Here is an 11,602-nt window from a genome sequence, read left to right as displayed (position 1 = left end):
AGAGAGAGAGAGAGAGAGAGAGAGAGAGAGAGAGAGAGAGATCAGACTGCCAAAATTGAGAAGAAAATAAATAAAATAAATAACTGCTGTGAGTTTTTGTCAATATTTTGTTTTTTAAAGTACATTTGGTCCTGTATTTAACCATCAAAGAAAGATAGTAATAAGTTGGCTCAGCCTGCATCGTTCAAAAATCACAAATCTGACTTACACTGTACATGTTTACCTGCATCAGCAGTCATTGCTACTTATTCTAATTGAATAGAGACCTGCTTGTAAACATAAATAGGAGGGGTTGGAGTAAGCAAGAGAGTAACACCTACTAACCTAAAATAAATAGTCATGACTCAGGGTTAGGTGAGGTCAAGCTCTACTAATTTTAACCATTTTTCCCATTCAGAAGTAAATCTTTTAAGACATTGTTCCCCTTTACCACGAGCAATATATTTCTGAACCTTATAGTAATCTTCAATCGAATTGACTAAAGCCGTCATACTAAGTGACTTATGAAAACATCTGGTTTTGTATATATATTGTTTTATGAACAGAGTAATTTCATCATTAATTCTGATATAAATTCCAGTTTGGTTGATAAAACCAAAGATCATTGATTCTTTATTTAGTGAGAAAGGAATAGTCAGAGAACTTAAAAGACTTTCAAAATTGCTCAGAAATGTTTGTACTTCCCTGCATTCCCATAAAACGTGGGTAATTGTCTCCCTTTCTATGATACAAAAAACACAGTGTGGGTTATTTACAAGTCCAATTTTGTATAAATAAGAATTAGTTGTTAAAATATAAGGATTAATTCTAAATTGCAACCATTGCAATTTTGTATTTTTTGTTACCCTGAAAGGAATAGCATACATTTTCCCCAAAGTTTTCTGATTATAGTCGAATATGGTCCCCCATTTTGTTTGAGCAGTTAGTGATGCATTATTTCTGATAAGTATATTATTGAAGTCTTGAAAACCCTTTTCCTCTTTAAAATTATTACAAGATGTAACGGTATAATTGGGTATATCACATTTTTGTTTGGCAAATTAAGTTGTTTCAGATAATTCTTTATGCTTGTTATCAAGCCATGATATTCTAGATAATTAGTTATTGTACCATGTAGATCACAAAATTCCTTAAAAGACAAGAAAGAGTAGTCTGTGTTGTTTTTCAACAAATCATTAATTATCATATTCCCATTTTTAAACCACTTACGATAAAAAACAACTTAATTCCCAACGGAAATATTTTTGTTATACCATAAGGGTGTCTTCAGTAGGGCAAAATTCTCATTTTTAAACAGCTCCTCTTTTGCTCTTAATTTATACCATGCCCTAAACACAACCTTCAAAAACATTTTGCAATTTCCTTGAATTTTATTAAGTACTCGTTTCCTGAGTTAGCCAAGATATGAGGATTTACACAAGATTTTAAAATGCTTTCCCATTTACCTTCTGATCTAATTTTTTTTTTATCCAACTAAGTTTCAGAGCTTCAATAAAAGACATTAAATTAACCATTTTAGCCCACCTTCTTGATAATTTTGAATTATTATGTACCGTTTAATCTTATCAGATTTGCTATTCCATAAAAAATTGAAAAGAACATAATTGAGCTTTTTTATAAATTTTTCAGATGGATTAGGTCAGGAAATAAACAGATGATTCATCTGAGAAATTAATAAAGATTTAATGATATTAATTCTACCAATAGGTGTGAGCAACCTTCTACTCCAGCTCTTAATAAGAGCTTTAAGTTTAACTATTTTTTTTATCAAAGTTCATTTTAGGTATTTTGTAAAGATCTGCATGGAAATCTATCCCAAGAAGAGTAAATTTATTAACTCCCCATCTAAGATTCATATTTGGAAGGAGAACATCATTGCTGTATTTTTTACTGCCTATCCAGACAACTTCAGTTTTACCTGCATTTACTTTAAGACCAGATATTTTTGCATAAATATTTAGTTCATCGACCGCCCCTTTCAGTGATTTTTCCGAACCATCTAATACCAGAGAAGTGTCATCTGCATACTGAGAGTTTAAGATGGGACATTTGTTAACATTTATACCAGTAATACTCTTATTGTTTCTAAGGCGGATTGCTAATACTTCTGCACATAGTATAAAAATATATGGAGCGATGGGATCTCCATGACGACAACAAGGATTTACTTTGATAAATGCTGATAAATTACCCCCCTGGTTTATAGCAGAACTTGAATTACAGTGTAAAACTTTGACCCAATTTCTGATATCGTTTCCAAATCCAAAATATCTAAGTATTTTGTCTATGAATTTCCAAGAGACAGAATCGAATGCCTTTTCAAAATCAACCATTAATACATTTCAAGGATATCATTTTCCTCTGTATATTGCATAATGTCATAACCAGGCGAGTATTTTCTCCTCCATAACGTCCCGATATAAATCCTGTTTGATCAGAGTTTATAATTTTTTGTAAAACTAATTTTAATCTACTTGTTATTGATCCAGAAGCAATTTTGTATACAATGTTTAATAGAGAAATAGGTCTCCAATTCTTTATAAAATACTTTGATTTATTAACCTTAGGTATACAAGTAATTATTCCCTGACGTTATGTAATAGACAGCTGACTGTTTGAAAAACCATAATTTAATGCCCTAACCACAAAATTACCTAACTGATTCCAAAAACATTTAAAAAATTCCGATGTGAATCCATCTGAGCCTGGGCTCTTATTACTTTTCATATTCTTTAGTGTTTCAGATGCTTTTTTAAGTGTAATAATACATCCAAAACTGACTGCTTCTTCAACATTTAAATTGGAACATCAAAATCTTCTAGAAATTCATCCAAATCTATGTCATCGACTTCATTATCGACAGAATACAATTGTTCATAAAAAAATTCACCTCATTTAATACAACTACTTGTTTAGTTAAAAATTCCCCATTCTCCCGTTGTAACTTTGGAATGATTTTTGATATAAAATGTCTATTTTCTAAATTAAAAAAATACTTGGTAGGTTTTTCACCCTCATCAATCCATAAGGCTTTTGCACGGATTATACTCCCTTTTATCCTATGTACTCTAATCTTTTCCAATTCCTTTTTTTTCTGAAGTAATTTGACTACGTCTACATTATTCTCAATTTCCTGTTCCTGTATTTGATCTATTAAGGTCTTTTCCCTTGCACAAAACTGTTTCTTTTTATAGGAAGAATATAAAATTGACTTACCTCTAATTTCCATTAAAATTGTTTCTAAAAATAACAAACTTTAAATCTGAATCAGGTATATCATCAATATTTTCAGGATTGTATATAGGAAGGCAGTACTGTAATTTAACTGTTTTAATAATATCATTAATTATATTAAGATATTCCTGGTGATGTAATAAGGAACTATTTAGCTTCCATTAACCTTTACCTTTTTTCAATCCGTTAAATTTTAACATATTTTTAGGAAAGAATGGTCTGATCTGTAACCTGGATCTATACTTGTCTCATCTACACTTTGTAATAAGTTCCTAGAAACCAAAAAGAAATCTAACCTAGCCTGCTTGATAGGTTTACTCCTACGCCATGTATATCTGGAAATGTCAGCATGCTGTTCTCTAAAAACATCTACTAAATCAAAGTTATCTAATATTTCTAATACCCTATCACGAGCCTTTGGATTATTATCATTTTTATAGTTTTTATCACAATCTCAATCAGGATTAAGAACTAAATTAAAATCCCCACAAACAAAACAGCTATCATTTTTAAACTCATAGAGAGTTTCTTCTATTTTATCATAAAGAGTTGGGTTGTCAGGGTTTGGACCATACAATGTAATTAAAGTTATTTTCTTACCTTCAATTTCTAGACCCAATGCCAAAAAATTCCCTGTTAAGTCTTTTTTTTTTCTTTATCACCTTGACTTCAAAATTATTATTGATAAGTATTGATACCCCCTTGCAATAGATTTAAAAGAATTAAAGTAGCAGTTATAGCCCCATTCACTCAGTAAGATTTCTCCCTGTTCTTCGGTAAAGTGAGTATCTTGCAGACAGTAGATATTGTATTACCTATCTCTTAAATAAGTAAAAACATCTCTGCGCTTAACCTTGTCACCAAGGCCCTGGCAATTGGCAGATAATATCTCAATTCCCTCCAAAACTGTTTCAGAAATTACAATGAATACAACAATGTATGGAGTTACAGCAGGCAGTGAAAATTGGCCGACGGAAACTACACAGCAGTAACAGTATTTGCCCGGCGTGATGTCTGACACAAGAGATGAAATCAAGAACTGAACACAGAGAAAAGACACACAAAAGAAACACATAACGGACACAAATAAACATTTAAAATATCAAAAGTGGTCAAGAATGACACACTATCACCTATACACCTTCATCTAATATTTCACCTTGCTAGAACTTGACATTGCAAAAGAAAGAGAATATAATCATTATTTAAATATTAACACGTTATTTGTTAACATACGACATTTCGAACCCTCTGCACCTGTAACTGGTATGGCATAAGAAAGACACAACATAAGTATGAAACATGGAAATATTTTAAAATACCAAGATGATTAAATACATTTTCACGATATTGTCATATTGCTTACCAAAAAACTTCAAGTCCATGTGTTGACAGGAAATCTACGTTTTCTTGCATGTTTGTGTGAAGGGTCGTGTTCACAATAGTTTACACCACAACTAGCAGGAATTCTCACAAATGCTGATTACGATAAAAAAGTACCTGAAATATGAAACTTCGAAAAGTGATGTACTGTAAGAATTGGGAACATGAAATAGCTGAAATAAATCGATCTGAAAAAATCACATACCACGTGGAGAAACAAAACAACATCAGTGTTCTGACAGTCAGATTTTAATATGAACATGTCAGGATTCGAACACTTGACTTCCGATTTTACCAATGAAAATTAGTGGTTAGGTGCAGTTTTCGGTTCTAGTCCCCAACAAACTAGGTTGAAACGAACATTAATTATCTTTAATGAGTTTGCTTATGAGTATGGAATGATAAGTATGTAAATGTCAAACTAAGTGAACTAAGAAGGGGGTTACCTTTATTAAGGTCAACTATTAGGCTAAGTGACGATATCCTTTTTCTGTCAAATTGTCATTAACCATTTTCTACACAAACACGTTTTCTATTATATGTAAATCACAATGTGCATCGCTAGCAGAAGTACACTCTCTCTCATACACACACACACACACTCACATACATACTGTGTATCGACACGAAATTCTTGCTTCTCGTTCTCAACATGAAATATACCATTCAAGACATGTTCTCCGTGTTTTTAATTCGTACCTAACAGGAAACATCTCTAAAGGAAAAAACCTGATACAAGATGAATTAACCAATTTGTTGGATTCATACGGATATTTCTTTTGTTATAACTGTTTATCATCGCGGAAAAAGCTGTTTTGACAAAAATGTCTGCATATATCGACACATAGTCAATCTTCATTTGTATGTATAACGGATCGACTGCAAAATGTTAAAAATGTTGATGAACGTCATTGTGCATATTTTACTGGCTTATAAATACTCACAACGAAGCCCATTAATCGAGACCAAGAAAGTTATCAGCAAATAGAGATGAATAGCCAACTAGTATTCACCATTGTGTTAGCGACAGTAGGTCTGATGTTCCTTGGTACTGCCCCGGTAGACGGTGAGTATTAGCGTTACAATGTTTTCACTACATGTTACAAACGGAGATGAATAGCCAACTAGTATTCACCATTGTGTTAGCGACAGTAGGTCTGATGTTCCTTGGTACTGCCCCGGTAGACAGTGAGTGTTAGCGTTACAATGTTTTCACTACATGTTACGAACGGAGATGAATAGCGAACTAGTATTCACCATTGTGTTAGCGACCGTAGGTCTGATGTTCCTTGGTACTGCCCCGGTAGACAGTGAGTGTTAGCGTTACAATGTTTTCACTACATGTTACGAACGGAGATGAATAGCGAACTAGTATTCACCATTGTGTTAGCGACCGTAAGTCTGATGTTCCTTAGTACTGCCCCGGTAGACGGTGAGTATTAGCGTTACAGTGTTTTCACTACATGTCACAAACGGAGATGAATAGCCAACTAGTATTCACCATTGTGTTAGCGACTGTAGGTCTGATGTTCCTTGGTACTGCCCCGGTAGACGGTGAGTATTAGCGTTACAATGTTTTCACTACATGTTACAAACGGAGATGAATAGCCAACTAGTATTCACCATTGTGTTAGCGACCGTAGGTCTGATGTTACGTGGTACTGCCCCGGTAGACGGTGAGTATTAGCGTTACAATGTTTTCACTACATGTTACAAACGGAGATGAATAGCCAACTAGTATTCACCATTGTGTTGGCGACAGTAGGTCTGATGTTCCTTGGTACTGCCCCGGTAGACGGTGAGTGTAAGCGTTACAATGTTTTCACTACATGTTACAAACGGAGATGAATCGCCAACTAGTATTCACCATTTTGTTGGTGACCGTAGGTCTGATGTTCCTTGGTACTGCCCCGGTAGACGGTGAGTGTTAGCGTTACAATGTTTTCACTACATGTTACAAACGGTGTGAATGTAATGCTTCGAGTTAATATCGTAGCGATACTGGATATTTAATTAAATGTTACGTTCTACATGAATAATGTATACGTAACTATCAATCTTGATAAACTAATCCGTGACAAATGTCCTACATACATATACACTAAAACAAATCTGGAATAAATTTACTTCGTAATATTTTAATACTTAATTACCAAATCAAATGTACTGATGAAATATAGTGTTTTTTTTTTACATTTTTGCTAGTGAAATATCGGATTCTGTTAACTTGATAAAACTGATGTCTTTCACACTGTGACAAATAACAAAAGTGATATTTCCACAATGTTAAAATATCACTTTTTGGTATTGACCAATTATAACGGTAAATTTATTCCCTGCATTCAAAAGCACCGATTTTTTGTTCAGATTTAAATGAAACGACAGTAAAATAACTGGTTGTTATGGTAAATATTTGGTATACACACTTCATTATTTACATTTATATTCAATTAAAAACATTTTCATAAGCAATCATACAAAAAATAGCAGAAAACGTTTATTTTATGTGTTTATGCTTTAAAAATGTAATAAACAGAAACTTTAATGGTATGTTCAGTGATATCAAATATATTTCACTTGTTAGGCTAATATTTTGATATTTTAGCCACTCGTGCTGCGCATAATATTAATATCAAAATATTAGCCACACTCGTTAAATATATTTGTTATTACTGCACACACCATAATATATCCTCCAATTGTTCACATTTGGAACTAAACACGATTTTAATCAAATAAATGATATGGAAATATTGACAATATGCTGCTATTTTTTTAATTTTATGATAGGTTAGAGTATATTCAAGACTATTTTCTTTGGTTTTGATTTTTGTTTTAACATTTATCAAAATGTTGTGTAATATCTTCTCTTATCTCTAATTACATGTCTAAATGTAGTAAATGCTATTTTCGAATGTCCATAGATAATTTTGTCTTGTAATCTTGTAGTAAATGTTTATTGAACGGCAAAAAGTTATTCAACGAATGGCATGTTGAAAACCACTTCATATCTCAATATAAGCACATTTAACTGTTGTGTTTTGATACAACCGCAAACTCATTTCAACGCTTTTTGTAGATGTTTCTTTGTTTGTTTGTTCTGTATATCTCTTCGGTTCCCGTGGTTGTATTTTCGCTTTGACTTAACTCCTTTATTTTCTTGAATATTTTCCATGAATACGAATTCATTCGTTTGAACTAATCCTGTATTATAACTTTATTTGAATCCTGTATTATAACTTTATAGGTGCTACAATCTTGTGTTGATATATCTTGTGTATGTATTTGGGTTGCATTTGTATGTTGACACTGTGGTATATGTTTCCTACAGTGTTGATACTACGGTATATTTGTGTGTTGACAATTTAATTTATGTTTTTGCTGTTTATATCATGGTGTATTTATTTGGCACTTTGTTATTATTTGTTTGTGATAATTAACATCATATTGTATGTATTTTATGCGTATTGACACTTTGCCGTATTTGTGTATTGACACTACGGTATGTTTTCTGAGTATTGACACTGTGACGTACACTTGTACAATGTATATGTGTGTTGTCACTTTGGTATTTGTTTTCTGCGTATTAACACTATGACGTGTTTGTGTATTGACACTATGGTTTATGAATTCTGCGTATTGACACTATGACGTATTTGTGTGTTGACACTATGGTTTTTGCCTTCTGCGTATTGACGCTATGACGTATTTGTGTGCTGACACTATGGTAAATGTTTTCTGTGTATTGACACTATGACACATTTGTGAGTTGACACTATGATTTCTTTTCTTTTCTTGAGTGTTGATACTGCGTTGTAAAGGATGTTTATACTGCGGAATATGTTTTAACCTGTGCTTCATTTATATATGATTCCCACAAAAGACGAAACAGCTGGGTTATTCAGTGCCATTAATATTTAGGATACTACATATGTTAGAAACTTATATATGTGCAATCACATTAGTTTTTCACATTCACCTTTCCTCTAAGTTGGCACTTCTGTGAGTTTTCCTAATGACACTACAGTGGGTTTTAATATGTTTTTACTGATGCAGGTTTTCAACGTCCACTCCACTGCCAATGTATCACCAGTCCATGTAAACCACCCGCGATTGATATAAAAAGATTTTGTCATTCAAAGTGTGGAGGACATGGAAGAGTATGTTGTACTGGTATCCACCACCACGGGTAGTTCCCCACGATCGATTTATTAATTCAATGTAAGATACCAATAGGAGACATATCTAACCAATTAAAATGTATTCCTACTATTCATATAACAGTACTTGGGTTCAATTTGTATTCATCGCTTACCTTATGAATACCAATAAGAGACATATCTAACCAATCAAAATGTATTCCTGCTATTCATATACCAGTTATTGGTTTCAATTTGTATTCATCGCTTACCTGAATTACAATTACACTATGTTTGCTAAATTAATAAGTTTGTTGGTCAAAGTCTAGAATATGGTAAAACAATTTATCATTTGTAATACTTTTTGTTTACATTTACAATTTATGTCTGTTTAATTACTGCTTTTAATTGGTTTTCACTTTACTTTTACAGGTATGATTAAAAGAGAGGACTTCATAATGAAAGTTCTTCAAGAAGAAAGCGTATGCAGCTTAAACGCTTCTAGGCGCAAACAATGTAATGGATTGCGATATTATACTTGAATGAAATAAATGAGTGAAATAACTACTCAATAAACCGTTGTCATTTATGAAATGTATAGAGTTGTGTAGTGTTTTAACCCAACGGTACTAAATTCCATGCGTTGGATCAAGTACCAGAGCACGAACAGAAACACACCATATCAGTATCAGCTAAAAAGTAGAATACCTATGATTGATAAACTACTGGTATAGTCATGAGCGGATTGGTCGATGGTTAATACTTCGGCCTTCCAAGCAGGCGGCCGGGGTTCCATCATCGAAGTCATCGCTCGCATGAAATATCAAAGAAAGTGTTTTACTCCTGCCCACACAACTCCAACAACCCAGGTGCAGTATAAAATGGTCTTGGGTGGATGGTGCGGTATATAATTACAATAAGTTTATATAATAGAGGGCGGAGCTCTCTCACGGGCCTGAAGGGCCCGTGAGAACAAAACTCTCCCTATAGGTAACACGTATGTAAGAAAAATAAAGATTATTCACAATACCTATGGAACTGAAAAACTTGTCTTAACATGGCCGCCAGTCGCACGCGCTGTAGTCTCCGCCATCTTGATCTCGAAACAAGTTCTCGTTTGCCGAATCTCGAACAAACGTTACATTTTTGTAAGATTTAAAACTTATATCTGACTAAAGGATACTTAAATAGTAGATATTTTCCGGTTAAAGATGTAAACTCTCTTGACATAACGTTACCGGCTATATTGCTCTAGTTCTGAATGGTCGAAAAATTATTGTATCGGCAGTGTAGTCTCGGTCAATCAGACGCTTGCGCAGACAACAAGATTCTGGTTGAACGAGACTATCACGCAGAGTTACGGTCCTTGCACTCCCTACGACAACTCTGGGTAGAGATTGCAGTGGTAATATATTTATATATGAGTTTATCACGGTGACGCAAAATGATAGGATAAAAAAACATAGAAGTATTTTCATAAGAATTTTTTAATTGATATTTTGCACGAAAAAAAAACAGAAAAAAAAATTGAATCCATACTGTAACATTTTCATTTTCGATTACTATCTCACAGCTATTTTTTTACTCATTAAAGAAAATCTGCTGTTTTACAAATCTGCACGATTTAAAAAAAACACACACTTTTATGTGCTGAACTGATTCAATTTCAAATTGAGGAAACAATACATTTTCTCTATTGCTAAAACTATACATAAAGCAGAGACATATAAAACATGTAGTCAGTAAGTTGCTGAAACAAATGTATTCATCCACAATATATATATATATAGATCTATTGACTCTCTTGGCTGGAATGATGGGTATTGAAAAATGACAAAAATTGTGATTTCGCATATTCTTCTTATTTTTAAAAGAAACTTCATATAAATCCAGTTTTTATAGCATTGAACAAATTATTTTTTTACACATAAAAAAGGACAAAATTTATTGTAAAATACTCTGCATAAATTCTCTCTGGATACAAATCATTGAAGTTAAGTTTGAAGTAATCCAAAGGGCTTATTCGTAAATATATATATATATTTACATTTACATGGCATTGTCACTATATAGCCTCTTTGAGAGCTGTGTCGTTGATGGGACTTTAATTACCATGCCACACGAGACATAATAACCATGCCGCACGAGACACAATTCTTAGCGTATTAATTACAACACTGACCGGAACTACAATATCCAAAGTAAATAAACATGACGGCTGCTGAAATATCGCTGGGCATTGTGAGATTTGATAATGTCATTGTAAATTTATGTGCAAAATAGAAAAATAAAATAAAAAACACTTTTATTACAACGAAAACAAGACCAAGGTCTGCAATATCGTACAAAATGCACATCGGTTGAAATCACCAATGCCGGCAATGGAAACAATTTTAACGCTCATGCAATTTATCAGAAATATCGTCTGTTACACTGCACTGATCAACAGGGGTTCGTTATAAATGTCTGAAATACACATATTCTATAGACCTACTGACATATATGTTACAGACCTACTGATATGAGTCACAGCACACATAAACATTCGTCATTTCAGACATGTGTAACGAACCTGTACTCCGTCGCAAAATCATTCACTTCAAACGCTATCAGTTTCACGCGTCTCGGATCCACGGTTCCTCAGTTTCAGACGACATGTCAAATAACGATGCTGTTATAGAATCTACCGACTGTTGTCGGGTTCCCATACAATCAACAAATACATTCACGCCTGGATTCTTCACAAAATGAGCAAAGAGAAAAGTTCGAATTAACTTCCAAAAATAACTCCCTCGTGGAGGTCAAGGTCCCATTCACGGTGTTCACTGTATTTATCCATGCGCGAA

At 33.3% G+C, this 11,602-nt stretch overlaps 1 long non-coding RNA gene across 2 annotated transcripts; it reads left to right on the top strand.

Annotated features, from left to right (window-relative positions):
- Positions 1 to 5,566: 5,566 nt before the first annotated feature.
- LOC110446485 lies at positions 5,567 to 9,350 on the top strand. 2 transcript variants are annotated; one of them, XR_002462470.1, is made up of 3 exons: positions 5,567 to 5,683; positions 8,674 to 8,838; positions 9,189 to 9,350. It is a non-coding gene; the product is annotated as an uncharacterized LOC110446485 (long non-coding RNA). The 2 variants fall into 2 exon arrangements; XR_002462471.1 differs by lacking the exon at positions 5,567 to 5,683 and adding an exon at positions 6,313 to 6,415.
- Positions 9,351 to 11,602: the final 2,252 nt, after the last annotated feature.

Source organism: Mizuhopecten yessoensis, unplaced genomic scaffold (genome assembly GCF_002113885.1).
Source record: "Mizuhopecten yessoensis strain PY_sf001 unplaced genomic scaffold, ASM211388v2 scaffold2729, whole genome shotgun sequence".
Classification (NCBI taxonomy): Eukaryota; Metazoa; Mollusca; class Bivalvia; order Pectinida; family Pectinidae; genus Mizuhopecten; species Mizuhopecten yessoensis.
This window is presented reverse-complemented; position numbering and strand designations above follow the sequence as displayed.